Raw genomic sequence first — 17,082 nt, 5'->3', positions numbered from 1 at the left:
TGTCTACCTCCACAAACCTTTCCAAAATGAACCTCTTGAAGCAGTTTGCATCTATTTCAAATATCTTGTGATCTGATCCATGCAGTCTGAACCTTTTCTTCCCCTCGGCTCTGCTGTGGTAAAATCATTTTCTTACAGGATTGCAGAGGGCCTCCCCATCTTTCCTTTCTCCTCAGGCTACACCTCTCTCTTCGCTCACTTCAAAAACATTTTTTTACTAAACTGCTGCTGTTACTGTTCACCCATTCTCTTTGCTGCACCTTTTGTTGGACCTTGTCTCTTCCCACACAGTTGCAAAATCAAATATAAAAAAAGCAGTTCCTTTCTCTCTGATTCTCAGCAGTCTAGCCTTTCTGTTGTTTACAAGGATTTACAGATATTGAAAGTTTGCTGCTCTTACTTCAAGCAGCTCTGGACAGTGTGCAAAATGTGTTGAAATTTATACACACACACCAACACTGCACCCCACAAGCTCTGCCATCACCTTTTCTCATTGTTCCTCGCATCATTATTCCTCCTCCATCAACCTCTTTGCTATCATCTGCATGCTACCTTCATACTCAGTCACATAAACTCATTTAGTATTCACTCAACTCTCCCTAACCTTTCAGGTAGAACCTACATGTGTGTGTGTGTGTGTGTGTGTGTGTGTGTGTGTGTGTGTGTGTGTGTGTGTGTGTGTGTGTGTGTGTGTGTACTTGTTTTCATGACAAATCAGGACAATTTTATGATAACACACCTTCACTATCAGGACACTCGGAAAAATGAGGACATTTTTGACGTCCTCATTTTTCTGAGCTCTCTACAGTGTTCTAGACTCCCCCAACATGCCCCCAGACCAAAAATCTCCAATGTCCTGACATATCACAATTTTAAGAAATTAAGTGTGTAAGTGTGTTTAGCATTTTTGCTCATCTTTGAGTACGCCAACTAGTGGTCAGTTTTGGAAGTTAACACACTTTTAACACACTTTCAGTGACGTCACTCTGCGGGTCCTCATATGTCACTTTGTTCGGACACACTAACACATTTGAAGCACTACTGCAATACACATATTCCATACAATTATAGCCAAATAATAATAATAATAATAATAATAATAATAATAATAATAATAATTCTCATCAACATCTGGGTCATAGGTGCAATTAGTAATATCACCAACAGTAGCCCAAGGCCGGTTAAGTGGGTGTAATGTATTGTGAAGGAACAACACTATTAACAGCACTGGTAATAACCATATATGCAATATTTATTATAATCACTACATTTTTAATAATTATAAGCAATACTCTTCAACTGTAGTAAAGAAGTGTTACACACAGTAAGCAGTAGGGTTGCAAATGGGTGGAAACATTTCTGGGAACTTTCCATGGGATGATTAACTGGGGAATTTTGGAAATATTCCAAATTGAAAACTTGCCATGGGAATTAATGGGAAATGTGGAGTAATTCATACAAACTCTGTCATAAGCAAGCATAAATATAACACTCAGACTTTTTGAATTATTTTCTTTTCGTCGTAACATTTTTGAAGCTGAAATAAGTAAATCCCACGGGAACCGTGGCAAAAGCCAGCCTCAACTGACTCAACACTTCAGCCCGCACAATAAAGACGCTAGCAAGGCAGATGCTAGCAGTGTAGCAACAGGTGGAGCCCAACCGTTAACACTGGACTTGCTCATCGGTGAACTAAAAAAAAAACGCAACGATGTGACAGCTCACCACCTCCCTGAATACTGCAATAGCTCCTATCCAAGCATCTCTCCAAAAGATTGCTGATACCATAGCCCCACACACAGCTACCATCTCCGCAATTGAAACAACCCTCACTTCCCACTCAGGTGACCTGACGACTCTGCAGCAAGAAGTGGCCACACTAAAATCCAAGGTGGAGACCACCACTCAGATGAATGATGAAAGCTACAGCTGGCAGCTTGGTTGCACGATCCAAATGGCAGAATCTGCATATGATTGGCATCCCAGAGGGAGCGGAGGGGACTGATGCTCGACTCTTTATGACTATGCTGTTCAGGGAGGTGACCAGAGATGCTTTAATGGGCTTTAAACTGGACAGAGCTTGCCGCAGTCTGGGGCCAAAGCCAGCACATGGTTCCCGGCCCATTGTTGTAGGCTTTCACAGACACATCCAGAAAGAGCGAGTGCTGCTATGGGTGAAGAAAGCACGGAGCATCTCCTACCAGGGTTATCCCATAAGGATCTTTGAGGATTTCAGCACCTCACTCACCCAGAAACCGGCATCATTCAACAAATTGAAGTCTCTCCTTTATAAGGATGGGACACGCTTTGGTTTGATATAGCCGACGCGGTTACGGGTCACCGTCGCATATTTGACTCCACAGATGAAGTAGAGCGTTTCTACTGTGATCTCAGCAGTAAGTGAAAACATAACGTCTCTTTACACATCTCCTTTAACTTTTTTGGTGCTCTATGAATAATGGACTAAGGTTATAGGCAGACTGGTCTGCCTGGTAGGATTTAACTGTGCTGTTAAACATTAGTCCAAAGCTTACCTATGAAAAGCACAATTGGTTTTTGTTAAGTACGGTAAACTGGTACACTAAGGTTTTTTCGCTGTCAAATGTTAAATCAGACGTGTACACATTTTCAAGGCTGAAAAGGAAGCAAACTCCTTTCAACTCAATCGGTTGTGTAAAGCAGTAGTTCCTGCATGCTCATCAGTGTTAAAGATGAAGTTAGGAAATATGTAAGTTTCTTTTGAACTTGAAGGTGTCACTAAGGACATCTGCCTTTTCTCTTTTTTTGAATATCTTTGGTAGAGGAGTGTTCTTTTTTTCCTTAAATTCTCACGATGGCACTGTATATGTTGTTGCTACTTTGCTTAAAAGTAATAAAATGACTCAGCTAGGCACCATATCATCAGAGCACTTGGAGGATTGATATTTTGGCACTGATTCTATGACTGACATAAGCCAGAAAGACATGTTACGAACCATCAGGCTCATGAGATGGAACGTCAGGGGACTTGGTGGAACTATTAAAAGGACAAAAGTACTTTCACACCTTAAGAGTGTGAAAACAGACATTTCATTTCTACAAGAAACCCATCTTTGTCTATGGAACCACACAAGACTACGAAAACCCTGAGTTGGACAGGTTTTCCACTCCAACTTCAATAGTTGCACAAGAGGCACAGCTATTTTTCTGCACAAGCGAGTACAGTTCTCGTCAGAACAGGTCATATCTGATCCCAATGGGCGTTATATTATTGTCGTTGGTGTGCTGTTCCAAACTCCTGTTATTATAGTTTGTGTTTATGCCCCCAACTGGGACTGCCCTATTTTTATGACTTACCTATTCTTATCCATTCCAAGCCTAGATACACATCAACTCATCTTTGGAGGGGATCTTAACTTATCTGTCAATCCCACACTTGACAGATTGGGTTCAAGAAAACTAACTCAAGCCAAAGCAGCTAAATGTGTATCTGTGTTCACAGTTCAAATTGGCAGTGTGGAAGTGCAGCGTTTTTTTCCACCAAACAGCGAAAGAATTTTCAAACATACCCTTGAATAGACAACTTTTTTCTTGATGAGATTTTATTACCCTCAGTGAAACAATGTGAATAATTATTTCAAGCCATGCCCCCCTCTTATTAGATTTGGAACTAGTCCCTAAAACCAAAAGCCACTCAACCTGGAGATTAAACACTGGGCTATTATCATCCGACAAATTTTCTGGATTTATTTCTGACAGGATTTCATGCTTTCTCGAAAATAACAAATCTGACTCTACATCACCTTCTCTCTAGTGGGAAAACTTCGGTAATATGTGGAGAGATTATCTCATATAGAGTGAGGATACAAAAGGGTGAGAAACAAAGACAACTGGAACTGATGGAAACAATTCTTCAAATTGACAGACAACACTCCACTTCAGCCAATCCCACTCTCTAGATGGAGAGACTTAAATTACAGACTGAATTTGACCTCATTTCCACAAAAAAAGTGGAGTTTCTTTTAAGGGGTACAAAGCGCACTTATTATAAATATGGAAACATAGCTAGCCGATTACTAACAAGGCAACTAAAACATCAATTCTCTTTCTAATTCATTGCACAAATTCGTAAGAACCCCCAAACTTCAGTTACAGACCCAACTGAGATAAATATTTTGCTTCATATTATTCTGATTTATATAAATCAGAAGCCTCCTCAGACGCTACCTCAATAAACAAATTATTAGATAACTTAGTCCATTGCCGCTTCTAGATAGAATCAATTCTATCAGAATGAATGTCCTACCAAAATGTTTATTTCTTTTTCAGCGTCTACCTATATACCTGCCCAAAACTTTTTAAAAAAAATTGGATGAGATCATTTCACATTTCATTTGGTCGGGAAAGACTTCAAGGGCAAAGTACTCAATTTTGCAAAGAACCAAGGATGAGGGTGGCCTCGCTCTGCCGGATTTCAGGGCCTACTATTGGGCAGCCAATATTCCAAAAATCTAAATGTGGTACAACTCCCCAGCACAAACTGGTGTCAGATGGAAGTCTACTCATGCAGCTCCATCTCTTTATTAGCTTTAATATGTGCCCCTCTAAATGCACACCCTACTAAAGTCACCTCCAACCCAATATTCTTGACTACTATTAAGAATAACACATTATACTACTGTGTATGACAAATTAATGACTTTTTAAAAACCCCACACCTATATAACACACCACAATCTCGACAATGTGTAAAATGAGGACATTTTCACATGCTTATTAAGTGTTGTTTAAGAACAGTTTCCCATGCAAACGGAGCCTAATTAACTGTAACAGCAGTTTGCAAAACATTGTTGTGACAACTCTCAACAACTTAGAAACATCGTTCTTACCTGAGCTCCGGTGTGTGCTGCTGAGCTTCAACTGTAAACACGACGGGGAAAGTCCGTGACTGATGAAGCTCCTGCATTAACCACTTCCTGTATCTCTTTCTTTCAAAATAAAAGCCCTCTAGAGTTATATACACAGTTCAGTCTTATTCTAGGTTTCAGTTTTGTTTCCGTTTGATCACACACTTGCGGCTGGCAACCAACTTTACACAATGATTGCGTTTCAGATCAGCGTTGGACTGTTAGTCAGTCAATCAGTCAGTGATGCGGCATCTTATTTGGCGATAGACTCAACCCAATTGCTAGGCCTCTGAAACGGATACGACCGCGGTGGAGCTCTCGGTGAACGGCACATCCGGGACCTTCAGCTCAGGAGACATTTAATCCTTCGACGCTGATGCTAGACACCCACCTCATGAGGTAAAGTTGATTAATTAGCATGCTAACTAGCGGAATTCAAACACGCAGTGGACTCAAACAAACTGGAGGGTATGTAGTAATTAATTACTTTTGCTTAATCTTCAACAACAGGTAGTAGAAGTTGTTGCTAAATATAACTGTTTATAACAATGCAAACCTGAGTTAAAGGGAATTTTCTCCAAACAAACTTTTTCATCTTCAACTGCAGAGACAGTCAAAGTTGTTTTGCACAAGCTATTTTTCCTGGAATTTAGATGATGTTTTCCTATGAAACACACATTGATGATATTAATTAATCAGTACAGGTAGAGTAAAGTTTTATAATGATTTTATAGTAGTATTTATCTTGAGTTGCTTTGTTGTTGCTTTGGTAGGTTAATATTATTTGTTAAAGTTTTTAAATGTTTAATGACATTTGCACAGGGTTTACACTGATCTATTAGCCTGATCAGCAAATGAGTTATGAATAATACCATTTTGTAAGTCCTCTTTGATTCAAAATAAGTACTGGTCTTTTTTTGTACTTGTCTCGTTGACTTCATGTCATCTTCTCATGTAGATGTTTGCAGGTTGAGGACTACATGGCCAAGTAAAGAGCATGTCAAAAAGAAGAGCCAGACTTCGTCCTGAGGCTGAGGCTACTCAGTTTATTTTATCTGGAGGTGACAAGCCTTGTTTAAAGGTCCAGCGGATCAATGACTATAAAGGTATGTTAGATATCATTCCTGATGTTTACTGCATGAACGTTAGTAGACATCATGACAACATAATCACACAACACAACCAATTGCTAATGAAATTGTTGCCATCTATTTTAATAATCATTTTTTAAAGTCCACGTAAAGCAGGAATAAATTTGTGTTATGAGTTTGTCACACCACAGAAACATGTGTCATTGACCCCTGAGCCAAATTTGAAAGATTAAAAAAATTAGCAAGTATATAAAATTGGGTCTCAAAAATGTGGAAAAACAAGCACTTCTCTCTGCTGTGAAACGCTTGGGGCATGTCAGTTTGAGGCGATGAAACCACGCCAAAGCAGGGAGGGGAGCCTCCTCCGTGTACTGTACAAGGACAACCTACAGTAACAATGTAAGCTAGCAGCATCATCAGAGGACCCAGCCGACCTGTGTAAGCCATCAAAGCCAGAGAGTGACTCTGAGTCAGACACTGATAGTGCTCAGCCTCGTTCCTCACAGTCCATGATTTACATCACACACAAACGTAAAACCCCAGTCTACATATAATTCCTTGTCATAGCTATATTGGAGCGCATAAAATATTACCTGTAGATTATCATTGTGCTGTCAGATGGACTCTGCTCAGGGAATGAGTCAAAATCATGTCATAATTAAATGCAATAACATTTCCAAACATTACATGGACATGACAGGATGCACGATGTAAAATCACTGTCAGGATTTGCACCTTCAGCAAAATGCATTTAATTGCCCAAATGTACAATATTTATAACATGCATAAGCACACACTTGGCACTCTCTGGCGGGCACATAATGCGAGCGGCGGAGTTGAGAGCATCCGCTGTCGGCAGGACGGAGACGGTTGCAGGCGCGCACATAATGCCGTAGGCCATGATGGAGGCACCCGCTGTGGGTGGGATGGGAGGATGCAAGCCGGGGACGGAGACGGTCGGTTCGGCCCCACTGACCCGCATCAACGGACTCTTTAGATATCCAGACTTTACCTGGTGATAGCTGCTGTAACTATCGGGGGGGCGGGTAAAGTGGACACTGCAGAGACGGTGATGGTGGTGATTTTAACTCTCCGCAGTAGCTCCTCTTGACAAAATCGATCCATATGTTGTCATCCTTGGGAAAAATATACGAGCCATGTGGAGGAGACATTACTGTTTAGGTGGTTAGCTAGCTGCAAAATATTCTAAGAGATGCTATCCAAGACTCGAGAGCGAGCAGAAAAACCACCGAAGCTAATGCACTGAATGTATTTAGACCGATTCCGCAGCAGGCCCGGGTTTATACAAATCATGGCCGGGTTACGTAATGCTGCCATGATTTCTGACCCGTCCATTAAATCCTGAACACAGAAATGTTGAAACACAGTTTGTGAGTCTAGCTCCAAAATTAAATTCTAAATGGTTGAATGGCTTTTTACATGTTTTAAGGAAATACATTTATGACCCATTTAATGTGTTTACAAGAAAATTACTGAATTTGCTTTACACGGACATTAAGTGATTTTATTGATTGCAGCCCTAATCATCAATTCCAGACATCACCAAACATCATTCAGATCTTTTTCTCACTGTTAAAAAGTTTTATGTTTGTTTGTTCTGCATATGTTTTATCATTACCTGATCAGCTGCAGTTAATAAACCTGATTTGGATTGTATTACTTGACACTTATCAGTGAACTTTTGTGTATTAGGACGTGGTGTATTTGCCTGTGCACCAATTGAAAAGGGATCCTTTGTGGTCGAATACCGTGGGGAGTTGATTTCACAATATGAACGGGACAAGCGGCAGAAAAAGTACACAGAGAAGCAAAATGTTTTCCTGTTTGATTTTGAATGGAACAGTAGCTCATGGTGGTAAGTAAAGGCCTATACAACATGAATTGTTCTTTACAACAATATGGTTTTAGTGGAGAAACCTTGAATATGTTTCTTTGTTTAGCATTGATGCCTCCCATGAAGATGACTCACTGGGCCGGCTGGTTAATGATGGCCACAAGTCCTCAAACTGCAAAATGAAAAAGTTGACAGTCCAGGGTAAACCTCATCTTTGCTTGTTTGCTGTTGAAGACATCCAAGCAGAGAGTGAAATAACCTATGACTATGGAGAATCTCAGTGGCCATGGCGAGCTCTGGTGAGTAAATCCTCTTCATAGAGTATACAGTAAAATATCTGTTAAGTATTAGGAGATAAAAAAGACACATTAGATTAAAATTATTCATAGTAATTTCTAGTTCAATTCACATCACTGTGGGGTTTAGAGCTTTCTTTGACAACAACAGAAGAAGTTAGAAGGAACATGGACTCTACGTGTGTTCAGTCGTCATATCCTCATATTGTTTTAGGCTGTGAAAGACTTGAGTGTGTTTCAGTTGATGTGCTCATGGTCTGACCCATCGACTGTAGAGCGTGTGTTACATGTCCTCATATTGCTGGGTAGCAGATGCTGTACAGTGTTAGCAGTTTCTATAGAGTTTGGCATAATGAGCATAGATCCTCCTGTGAATTATGTTCACTGAAACAAGTATGATCAGTTGTTCATTAATTAGTCAGGATTTACAGTACAGAATATGTCTGACACTGTATTGTTGTGTTTTGTTGCAGAGACAAAGTGTTCAGATCCTGACTCAACCTTCTGTAGACCAAGAAGTTAGTGAGAGATCCACTTCATCTGTCCAAAAGGTAACTACACATCAATTTATTCTATTTCCAATTAAGTATATGTCTCAGTTGGGCCCAGTGCATACATGAAATGCCCTTTCTCTGTATTAAAACATTTGTGTAAAATGTTCACAACATCAAGGTTAGCATCACTTATTTGTGAATAGCTTAGCAGACAGACATTGGCTGTACCATTTGTTAGCTCTAACCTCCCCTTGAAGCATCAAATTGATCTGTATTCTCACTAAATTCTTTATTTTTAGTCCTTTTTCCAAATGTTTTTGTCCATTTAACATCTGCTGAACAGTTTACATGATTGGATTTCTGGGGAAGTAGATCCGTTCACATCAGTGCAGGGTTCAGAGCCTTCTTTGACAACAACAGAAGAAGTTAGAAGTCAGGAACATGGTCTCCACATGTGTACAGTCGTCATGTCCTCATATTGTTTTGGGCTGTGAAAGACTTGAGTGTGTTTCAGTTGATGTCCTCATATTGTTTGACCCATCGACTGTAGAGTGTGTTTCAGGGGATGTCCTCATATTGTCTGACCCATCGACTGTAGAGTGTGTTTTACATGTCCTCATATTGTCTGACCCATCGACTGTAGAGTGTGTGTTTCATGTCCTCATATTGTCTGACCCATCGACTGTAGAGTGTGTTTCAGTTGATGTCCTCATATTGTCTGACCCATCGACTGTAGAGTGTGTGTTACATGTCCTCATATTGTCTGACCCATCGACTGTAGAGTGTGTGTTACATGTCCTCATATTGCTGGGTAGCAGATGCTGTACAGTGTTAGCAGTTTCTATAGAGTTTGGCATAATGAGCCTAGATCCTCCTGTGAATTATGTTCACTGAAACAAGTATGATCAGTTGTTCATTAATTAGTCAGGATTTACAGTACAGAATATGTCTGACACTGTATTGTTGTGTTTTGTTGCAGAGACAAAGTGTTCAGATCCTGACTCAACCTTCTGTAGACCAAGAAGTTAGTGAGAGATCCACTTCATCTGTCCAAAAGGTAACTACACATCAATTTATTCTATTTCCAATTAAGTATATGTCTCAGTTGGGCCCAGTGCATACACGAAATGCCCTTTCGCTGTATTAAAACAGTTTGTGCACAATGTTCACAATATCAAGGATAGCATCACGTATTTGTGAATAGCTTAGCAGACAGACATTGGCTGTACCATTTGTAAGCTCTAACCTCCCCTTGAAGCATGAAATTGATCTGTATTCTCACTAAATTCTTTATTTTTAGTCCTTTTTCCTAATGTTTTTGTCCATTTAACATCTGCTGAACAGTTTACATGATTGGATTTCTGGGGAAGTAGATCCGTTCACATCAGTGCAGGGTTCAGAGCCTTCTTTGACAACAACAGAAGAAGTTAGAAGTCAGGAACATGGACTCCACATGTGTACAGTCGTCATGTCCTCATATTGTTTTAGTCTGTGAAAGACTTGAGTGTGTTTCAGGGGATGTCCTAATATTGTCTGACCCATCGACTGTAGAGTGTGTGTTACATGTCCTCATATTGTCTGACCCATCGACTGTAGAGCGTGTGTTACATGTCCTCATATTGCTGGGTAGCAGATGCTGTACAGTGTTAGCAGTTTCTATAGAGTTTGGCATAATGAGCCTAGATCCTCCTGTGAATTATGTTCACTGAAACAAGTATGATCATTTGTTCATTAATTAGTCAGGATTTACAGTACAGAATATGTCTGACACTGTATTGTTGTGTTTTGTTGCAGAGACAAAGTGTTCAGATCCTGACTCAACCTTCTGTAGACCAAGAAGTTAGTGAGAGATCCACTTCATCTGTCCAAAAGGTAACTACACATCAATTTATTCTATTTCCAATTAAGTATATGTCTCAGTTGGGCCCAGTGCATACACGAAATGCCCTTTCGCTGTATTAAAACAGTTTGTGCACAATGTTCACAATATCAAGGATAGCATCACGTATTTGTGAATAGCTTAGCAGACAGACATTGGCTGTACCATTTGTAAGCTCTAACCTCCCCTTGAAGCATGAAATTGATCTGTATTCTCACTAAATTCTTTATTTTTAGTCCTTTTTCCTAATGTTTTTGTCCATTTAACATCTGCTGAACAGTTTACATGATTGGATTTCTGGGGAAGTAGATCCGTTCACATCAGTGCAGGGTTCAGAGCCTTCTTTGACAACAACAGAAGAAGTTAGAAGTCAGGAACATGGACTCCACATGTGTACAGTCGTCATGTCCTCATATTGTTTTAGTCTGTGAAAGACTTGAGTGTGTTTCAGGGGATGTCCTAATATTGTCTGACCCATCGACTGTAGAGTGTGTGTTACATGTCCTCATATTGTCTGACCCATCGACTGTAGAGCGTGTGTTACATGTCCTCATATTGCTGGGTAGCAGATGCTGTACAGTGTTAGCAGTTTCTATAGAGTTTGGCATAATGAGCCTAGATCCTCCTGTGAATTATGTTCACTGAAACAAGTATGATCATTTGTTCATTAATTAGTCAGGATTTACAGTACAGAATATGTCTGACACTGTATTGTTGTGTTTTGTTGCAGAGACAAAGTGTTCAGATCCTGACTCAACCTTCTGTAGACCAAGAAGTTAGTGAGAGATCCACTTCATCTGTCCAAAAGGTAACTACACATCAATTTATTCTATTTCCAATTAAGTATATGTCTCAGTTGGGCCCAGTGCATACACGAAATGCCCTTTCGCTGTATTAAAACAGTTTGTGCACAATGTTCACAATATCAAGGATAGCATCACGTATTTGTGAATAGCTTAGCAGACAGACATTGGCTGTACCATTTGTAAGCTCTAACCTCCCCTTGAAGCATGAAATTGATCTGTATTCTCACTAAATTCTTTATTTTTAGTCCTTTTTCCTAATGTTTTTGTCCATTTAACATCTGCTGAACAGTTTACATGATTGGATTTCTGGGGAAGTAGATCCGTTCACATCAGTGCAGGGTTCAGAGCCTTCTTTGACAACAACAGAAGAAGTTAGAAGTCAGGAACATGGACTCCACATGTGTACAGTCGTCATGTCCTCATATTGTTTTAGTCTGTGAAAGACTTGAGTGTGTTTCAGGGGATGTCCTAATATTGTCTGACCCATCGACTGTAGAGTGTGTGTTACATGTCCTCATATTGTCTGACCCATCGACTGTAGAGCGTGTGTTACATGTCCTCATATTGCTGGGTAGCAGATGCTGTACAGTGTTAGCAGTTTCTATAGAGTTTGGCATAATGAGCCTAGATCCTCCTGTGAATTATGTTCACTGAAACAAGTATGATCATTTGTTCATTAATTAGTCAGGATTTACAGTACAGAATATGTCTGACACTGTATTGTTGTGTTTTGTTGCAGAGACAAAGTGTTCAGATCCTGACTCAACCTTCTGTAGACCAAGAAGTTAGTGAGAGATCCACTTCATCTGTCCAAAAGGTAACTACACATCAATTTATTCTATTTCCAATTAAGTATATGTCTCAGTTGGGCCCAGTGCATACACGAAATGCCCTTTCGCTGTATTAAAACAGTTTGTGCACAATGTTCACAATATCAAGGATAGCATCACGTATTTGTGAATAGCTTAGCAGACAGACATTGGCTGTACCATTTGTAAGCTCTAACCTCCCCTTGAAGCATGAAATTGATCTGTATTCTCACTAAATTCTTTATTTTTAGTCCTTTTTCCTAATGTTTTTGTCCATTTAACATCTGCTGAACAGTTTACATGATTGGATTTCTGGGGAAGTAGATCCGTTCACATCAGTGCAGGGTTCAGAGCCTTCTTTGACAACAACAGAAGAAGTTAGAAGTCAGGAACATGGACTCCACATGTGTACAGTCGTCATGTCCTCATATTGTTTTAGTCTGTGAAAGACTTGAGTGTGTTTCAGGGGATGTCCTAATATTGTCTGACCCATCGACTGTAGAGTGTGTGTTACATGTCCTCATATTGTCTGACCCATCGACTGTAGAGCGTGTGTTACATGTCCTCATATTGCTGGGTAGCAGATGCTGTACAGTGTTAGCAGTTTCTATAGAGTTTGGCATAATGAGCCTAGATCCTCCTGTGAATTATGTTCACTGAAACAAGTATGATCATTTGTTCATTAATTAGTCAGGATTTACAGTACAGAATATGTCTGACACTGTATTGTTGTGTTTTGTTGCAGAGACAAAGTGTTCAGATCCTGACTCAACCTTCTGTAGACCAAGAAGTTAGTGAGAGATCCACTTCATCTGTCCAAAAGGTAACTACACATCAATTTATTCTATTTCCAATTAAGTATATGTCTCATTTGGGCCCAGTGCATACATGAAATGCCCTTTCTCTGTATTAAAACATTTGTGTAAAATGTTCACAACATCAAGGTTAGCATCACGTATTTGTGAATAGCTTAGCAGACAGACATTGGCTGTACCATTTGTTAGCTCTAAATTCCCCTTGAAGCATGAAATTGATCTGTATTCTCACTAAATTCTTTATTTTTAGTCCTTTTTCCTAATGTTTTTGTCCATTTAACATCTGCTGAACAGTTTACATGATTGGATTTCTGGGGAAGTAGATCCGTTCACATCAGTGCAGGGTTCAGAGCCTTCTTTGACAACAACAGAAGAAGTTAGAAGTCAGGAACATGGACTCCACATGTGTACAGTCGTCATGTCCTCATATTGTTTTGGGCTGTGAAAGACTTGAGTGTGTTTCAGTTGATGTCCTCATATTGTCTGACCCATCGACTGTAGAGTGTGTTTCAGGAGATGTCCTCATATTGTCTGACCCATCGACTGTAGAGTGTGTTTTACATGTCCTCATATTGTCTGACCCATCGACTGTAGAGTGTGTGTTACATGTCCTCATATTGCTGGGTAGCAGATGCTGTACAGTGTTAGCAGTTTCTATAGAGTTTGGCATAATGAGCCTAGATCCTCCTGTGAATTATGTTCACTGAAACAAGTATGATCAGTTGTTCATTAATTAGTCAGGATTTACAGTACAGAATATGTCTGACACTGTATTGTTGTGTTTTGTTGCAGAGACAAAGTGTTCAGATCCTGACTCAACCTTCTGTAGACCAAGAAGTTAGAGAGAGATCCACTTCATCTGTCCAAAAGGTAACTACACATCAATTTTATTTATTTGCAATTAAGTATATGTCTCTGTTGGGCCCAGTGCATACACGAAATGCCCTTTCGCTGTATTAAAACAGTTTGTGCACAATGTTCACAATATCAAGGATAGCATCACATATTTGTGAATAGCTTAGCAGACAGACATTGGCTGTACCATTTGTAAGCTCTAACCTCCCCTTGAAGCATCAAATTGATCTGTATTCTCACTAAATTCTTTATTTTAAGTCCTTTTTCCAAATGTTTTTGTCCATTTAACATCTGCTGAACAGTTTACATGATTGGATTTCTGGGGAAGTAGATCCGTTCACATCAGTGCAGGGTTCAGAGCCTTCTTTGACAACAACAGAAGAAGTTAGAAGTCAGGAACATGGACTCCACATGTGTACAGTCGTCATGTCCTCATATTGTTTTAGTCTGTGAAAGACTTGAGTGTGTTTCAGGGGATATCCTAATATTGTCTGACCCATCGACTGTAGAGTGTGTGTTACATGTCCTCATATTGTCTGACCCATCGACTGTAGAGTGTGTGTTACATGTCCTCATATTGCTGGGTAGCAGATGCTGTACAGTGTTAGCATTTTATATAGAGTTTGGCATAATGAGCCTAGATCCTCCTGTGAATTATGTTCACTGAAACAAGTATGATCAGTTGTTCATTAATTAGTCAGGATTTACAGTACAGAATATGTCTGACACTGTATTGTTGTGTTTTGTTGCAGAGACAAAGTGTTCAGATCCTGACTCAACCTTCTGTAGACCAAGAAGTTAGTGAGAGATCCACTTCATCCAGCCAAAAGGTAACTACACATCAATTTATTCTATTTCCAATTAAGTATATGTCTCAGTTGGGCCCAGTGCATACATGAAATGCCCTTTCGCTGTATTAAAACATTTGTGTAAAATGTTCACAACATCAAGGTTAGCATCACGTATTTGTGAATAGCTTAGCAGACAGACATTGGCTGTACCATTTGTTAGCTCTAACCTCCCCTTGAAGCATCAAATTGATCTGTATTCTCACTAAATTCTTTATTTTTAGTCCTTTTTCCTAATGTTTTTGTCCATTTAACATCTGCTGAACAGTTTACATGATTGGATTTCTGGGGAAGTAGATCCGTTCACATCAGTGCAGGGTTCAGAGCCTTCTTTGACAACAACAGAAGAAGTTAGAAGTCAGGAACATGGACTCCACATGTGTACAGTCGTCATGTCCTCATATTGTTTTAGGCTGTGAAAGACTTGAGTGTGTTTCAGTTGATGTCCTCATATTGTCTGACCCATCGACTGTAGAGTGTGTTTTACATGTCCTCATATTGTCTGACCCATCGACTGTAGAGTGTGTGTTACATGTCCTCATATTGCTGGGTAGCAGATGCTGTACAGTGTTAGCAGTTTCTATAGAGTTTGGAATAATGAGCCTAGATCCTCCTGTGAATTATGTTCACTGAAACAAGTATGATCAGTTGTTCATTAAATAGTCAGGATTTACAGTACAGAATATGTCTGACACTGTATTGTTGTGTTTTGTTGCAGAGACAAAGTGTTCAGATCCTGACTCAACCTTCTGTAGACCAAGAAGTTAGTGAGAGATCCACTTCATCTGTCCAAAAGGTAACTACACATCAATTTATTCTATTTCCAATTAAGTATATGTCTCAGTTGGGCCCAGTGCATACACGAAATGCCCTTTCGCTGTATTAAAACAGTTTGTGCACAATGTTCACAATATCAAGGATAGCATCACGTATTTGTGAATAGCTTAGCAGACAGACATTGGCTGTACCATTTGTAAGCTCTAACCTCCCCTTGAAGCATGAAATTGATCTGTATTCTCACTAAATTCTTTATTTTTAGTCCTTTTTCCAAATGTTTTTGTCCATTTAACATCTGCTGAACAGTTTACATGATTGGATTTCTGGGGAAGTAGATCCGTTCACATCAGTGCAGGGTTCAGAGCCTTCTTTGACAACAACAGAAGAAGTTAGAAGTCAGGAACATGGACTCCACATGTGTACAGTCGTCAAGTCCTCATATTGTTTTAGGCTGTGAAAGACTTGAGTGTGTTTCAGTTGATGTCCTCATATTGTCTGACCCATCGACTGTAGAGTGTGTGTTACATGTCCTCATATTGTCTGACCCATCGACTGTAGAGTGTGTTTCAGTTGATGTCCTCATATTGTCATACCTGTCGACTATAGAGCGTGTGTTACATGTCCTCATATTGTTGGCTGTGAGTGTGTGTTACTGTTGATGACCTCATTTTGCTGGGTAGCAGATGTTGTACAGTGTTAGCAGGTTCTGTAAATTATGTTCACTCAAACAAGTATGATCATTTGTTCATTAATTAGCCAGGATTTATAGTACAGAATATGTCTAACACTGTATTGTTGTTTTGTTGCAGACACAAAGTGTTCAGATCCTGACTCAACCTTCTGTAGACCAAGAAGTGAGTGAGAGATCCACTTTATCCTCCCAACAGGTAACTACACATTAATTTATTCTATTTGGAATTAAGTATATGTCTCAGTTGGCTCCAGTGCATACATGAAATGCCCTTTTACTGTATTTAAACAATCAGTTTGTGTGAAATGTTCACAATAGCATCAACATCAATATTTGGTTTCTTGGGAAGTAGATCAATTAACATCAGTGTGGGGTTTAGAGCTTTTCTTTGACAACAACAGAACAATTTAGAACCACTATTAATTTAATTTACAGTGTAATTAATTGCATCATAATTTCCAGTTACAGTTCTGCATAATCTCAAACAAATAATGAATATCTGTCTCTTAATTTAAGGTCAGTCAGAATACTGGAGGTGTCTCCTTCCACCAAACAGCTACTGCAAAGCAAGTAAGACAGCTGCGTCCTTCTCCTTCATTCAAAAATGTTAAGTTATATGACTAGGGATATTTACTTTTCGAGGAAATATTGTAGAATCTTAACCAAGACCAAGGTTCTTTACATTTGATTCTTGATATGGACAGTCAGGAGCAAGCCGTCGTCTGCAAAATCTAAAGCGGCATCATGCTCTGTGTGAGGAACGTTACGATGAGGCCCAGAAAAAGATATTTGAGAGAGAGAGGCAGATGACTTTTAGTCTGTCCACCAGAATGAATAATTCTGTGAGTATGCAAATCAATGCAAAAACCAAACATTTGGTCATATTCAAATGAATTATTTTCAAGGTATTTATTTTACAAGAACCTCCATTGGCCTAGCAGAATTTCTCTCATTCAGTTGTTGTTTCCAGTTCATGCACC

The 17,082-nt window shown here is 39.5% G+C and overlaps 1 protein-coding gene across 1 annotated transcript in view; it reads left to right on the top strand.

Annotated features, from left to right (window-relative positions):
- Nucleotides 1-17,082, top strand: part of mtus2a (microtubule associated tumor suppressor candidate 2a) — a gene marked incomplete at both ends in the record, with an annotated part of 49,526 nt that overhangs the window by 20,486 nt on the left and 11,958 nt on the right. The gene's annotated exons all lie outside the window — the stretch shown is intronic.

The sequence above is a fragment of the Echiichthys vipera genome, assembly GCF_963691815.1.
Source record: "Echiichthys vipera genome assembly, chromosome: 14".
NCBI lineage: Eukaryota > Metazoa > Chordata > Actinopteri > Perciformes > Trachinidae > Echiichthys > Echiichthys vipera.
Note: the sequence above shows the minus strand (reverse complement) of the source record. Positions and strands in the feature narration are given on the sequence as shown.